We start from the raw sequence: 4044 nt of genomic DNA on the forward strand, positions 1-4044 counted from the left end.
GGCTGCGATGGCTCAGCAGACCTCATTCAGAGATCCGGAGCTGGGATAACCTCAGGGGTCACTCGCCAAGGCAAGCGGACAGGCCTTTGTGCCCCTGTGTCTATCCGCCAGTCCCCGGAGGTGGGCTTCCCCTGGGGACGAGAGCAGGCAACTCCTTTCAGAGAGGGCTCTTTGTGACGTGTCTGCAGGTGGCATTTCCACCGGCCGGCCCTGGGGAGGGGGCACCTAGGTCCTGTAGAGCGGGATCTGCACCCACTGCAGGAGTGGTCCACACTGACCAGACACACCCTTCGAATCTAGAAGGATGCAGAGCATGTCCACTTGCTACTTCTACCATAGTTTTAAAAATATATATATTATTATTATTTTTAATGGTGCCAGCCTTGAGTTCTTGACTCTCGAGCATCGAAATTGCCCACGTCTTTCAAGTCAATAATAGAGAAAGATTTTAACCTGTGGGTTTCTTCTTCTCCTGATGGCTTCCCTGACCCCTGTGTCATTGTCCTCAGGATGCTCGACATACCTCAAGTGCTACAAGAACCAAGACACACCCAAGCGGTAGAGGTTCCAGCCGCAAAAGAAGAAAGAAATTCCTCCGAGCAGCCCTTGAAGCCTCACTGGTTGGGCCGATGGACAACGGCTCACACTCTCTCTAGAAGTGCTATAGCGTCCCATGGTGCTGTCCCAGCCCTTGCCCAGAGAACATAATTTGGGCATCATCCATCCCCCTCAGAATGCTCCATTTCAAGGGCCTATGTGAACTCTAGCATTAGGACAGGACAAGAAGGAAGAAATCAATTCTACTGTCATCTCAGGCCCTAGCATCTTCCCCAAGCCCCAGGGAAGGCCCTCAGAGGTCCCCAGACTCCTCTGCACTTGTCATTTTCTCACGTGGATTGCTCTGACACTCAGCACTCTCACACACCCGTGGGCTGACCCTCGCTGCACAGAGCCCACAGCTGCACCGCCCTAGGCATGCTCCGTCTCTCTGCCTCCCTCCGAGTGGGACGGCTCCTCAGATAAGTCAGCGAGGGGAGGCGGGGCAGAGGGGGCGCCCAGGAAGGGTTGAGGAGAGCAATCAGTTCTCCTCCCACCCTTGGCTCATGAGCGCAGATGTGGGGTGGGGGGTGGAGCCCAGAAGAAGAGCATCAGAGCAGGGACCAGTCCTCAGTTCTGGAACCCCTGGTTGGGGGCTGTCCCTTGGATGAACATAGACAAGTACCTGTAAATGTCTCCTTAGGCAGAACTGACCTGCCCACCCAGAGGACAGAGGCTTCTCCCTTCCGAAGGCTGGGGTCAAAGAGAAATGAGGGAGAAGGTGGTGGGAAGAGAATGCACTAGAACAGCGGTTCTCAGCTGAGGACAATTTTCCCTCCCCAGAGGACATTTGACAATGTCTGGAGACATTTTGGGTTGACACAACTAGGCAGGGGATGGTGCTGGCATCTAGTGGGTGGAGATAAGGGTGCTGCTAACCACCCCGCAACGCATGGGGCAGCCTCCACTACAGAGCCACCCGACCCACGGTTCTGCCCGGCGACAGGTTCTGCAGGCTGGTGTTGGAACGAGGCTTCTCGCCTTCCCAGAGGAAGGGAAAGGCCCGTGGTGTCCTCAGCGGGGTGGGCAAGAGCCTTGGTGGGAAGCCCTGAGGGTCTGGGTGTCTTCTTGGTGAATACCGTTGTTTGTGTACATGTCCCTGTCCTTCTTTCCGAATCCCCATCAAAGCTGAACTAACTGGGCCCCGCCCCGCCCCCGCGTCCCCTCGGTGCTGCCGGGTTCTCTCTCCGGCGCTCCTTGTTGTAGCGTGCCACTGTTCACTGGCTCCTTGGTGTTCCCCACTATGCTGCTTCTGGGTGGCTATTTTATTCACCCTTGGGTTCCCAGCACCCGGCTTTGTCTGCCAGCATTATTGGTTGACGGAATGGACACACGCACGGTTTTGGCGAATGTCGTATCAGCAGTGGACACGTTTTTGTCTGGACGGGTATATTCCTGGGGAAGCCCACCGCCACTTTTCTTTCTTTATAGCCCTGAGAGGTCTGATGAGATTTGGGCTAATTAAAAGTCTTTTGTGAGTTGAAGGGAAGGTCTCTCTGCTATTTCCATGGGTGTAATAAGGAGGTAGGTTTGGGGCAGCCAGCAATCACCTTTCCCTCCCCTGGAGAAAGCCTGCCTGGGGGTAAAGCCATGTCCCAAAGGAAGCAGAACTGGAGGTGGGGCACAGACATTCTCCGAGCCCCTGGGTCTAACCATGTCTGAAGTCAGTCATGCCTTTGGACTTCCAAGTTTTTGAGTTGGGGTTCTGTCACTTACTACCTTGTCTCCTGATCTATAGAGTCATGCCGCCTGGGGTAGTGCCAGCTTGTGTTCGTCTTCATCTCCTCTCCACTCCAGCCTCCTACATGATAGGTATTCATGTGGTTGGCTTACAATGAGGCCGATTTCTTCTGGCCAGTGACTCTTGCCTTCCTAAGAATAAAATCTGCATGTATATGACTGAGATAACACTGAGATAAGGGGCTGTTGAGGGAATGGACTGGGATTGGAAATAATGAATGGGTTAGCAGACTGAGATCAGGAGAGGAATTTCCAGCTACCTAAGAGGGGCCTGTTCTGTTGTGTGACTTCAAGGTGGTCACTTTCTCTCTCTAAACCTGTTTCTCATCTGCTTCTGTCATCAAGAGGATGTGAAGTTCAAATAAAAACAGTTAATTTGGGGGAAGGGTTTTGTGAATGCATACGTTTAAGGAACCACTGGAATTGGCTCTCTGGGCAGACTCTTGCTTCTCAGTCTCTAGCTGCCTGACACCTTTCCTACACAGCCTAGGGCGCCCAAACCAAGTCCAGGAAGATTATATGGGAAAGGCTGCCACCTGGTGGCCAAATGCAAAACCACCATTTACTAGGAGGACAGGATGGCTTGGGAAGGGAGGCTTGGGGAAAGGTGAAGTCAGTCTCCGGGGTGAGACCCCAGCGGGAGCACCCTTGCTTTGAAAGGGCTGCCTCCCAGGCAGAGTGCCAGTTCTGGGCAACGGAGGGAGGGTTTGGGCTGCCCGGCTGCCTCAGGATGGAAGGTGGGGCTTGTGTGTGGGCGTGGTGGATCAGAAGCTTCCTGGAAAGCCCTGACTCAGGCCCATCAGAGGACCCCTGAAGGTAAGCCTCGGTTAGACTTCTCCTTGACCCTTCTCCTGAGGTGTTGGTCCTTTCTCCTGGGTCGGGGTGGGGAGAAGTGATGTTGGAGAAAGACCCCAGATCCTGCCCTCAGCGTTCCACTCTGTATTGACAGGCCCCAACTCCGAGGGAGTTACAGGGCCTCGTTCTCCCTTCCCAAATCTAACCCTGTGTGAGGAAATTTCCGTCTGTCCCCATGGCCCACCTCCGTTCAGGCCCCGCCCTGGGCTGTCGTGTTTAGGCTGTGGCAGTCCCCCAGGCTCTGCTCTTTCTGCCCCTTCTCTCTCTACTTTGCTAACTGAAGGATTTCCTAATCAGAGTTCTGTCCACTCAGTTTACTTCCATTTTCTCCTCTAAAGTCCAAAGCACTGGTCCTTTTTGGTACCGAGGACCGGTGTTCTTATGAGAATCTAATGCCTGATGATCTGAGGTGGAGCTGAAGTGGTGATGCTGGCCCTGGGGAGGGGCTGCAGATACAGATGAAGCTTCACTCTCTCGTCAGCCACTTACCTCCTGCTGTGCTGCCCGGTTGCTAACAGGCCATGGACTGGTACTGGTCCGCAGCCTGGAGGTTGGGGACCCCTGGTCCAAAGTACCTTTATCTCAGGTCAATGGCCACCAGCTTCTTTTTCTCACACATACAACCACATCAGCAACCCTACTTGTTCTTCACACAGCATCCAGAGCACGTTTATGAAATTATAACTGACTCCCTCTTGTTTTCCATTTAAAAACTGCAGTCTTAATTTAAATTTTTAGGCTTCCAATCAAGATGGCGGAATAGGTAAACGCTGTGCTTGCCTCCTCTCATGACCACATCAACATTACAACTACAGAACAAGCATCATTGAGAATCACCTGAAGTCTAGCTGA

The sequence above is a fragment of the Pteropus vampyrus genome, unplaced genomic scaffold (genome assembly GCF_000151845.1).
Source record: "Pteropus vampyrus isolate Shadow unplaced genomic scaffold, Pvam_2.0 Scaffold30, whole genome shotgun sequence".
NCBI classification, from domain to species: domain Eukaryota; kingdom Metazoa; phylum Chordata; class Mammalia; order Chiroptera; family Pteropodidae; genus Pteropus; species Pteropus vampyrus.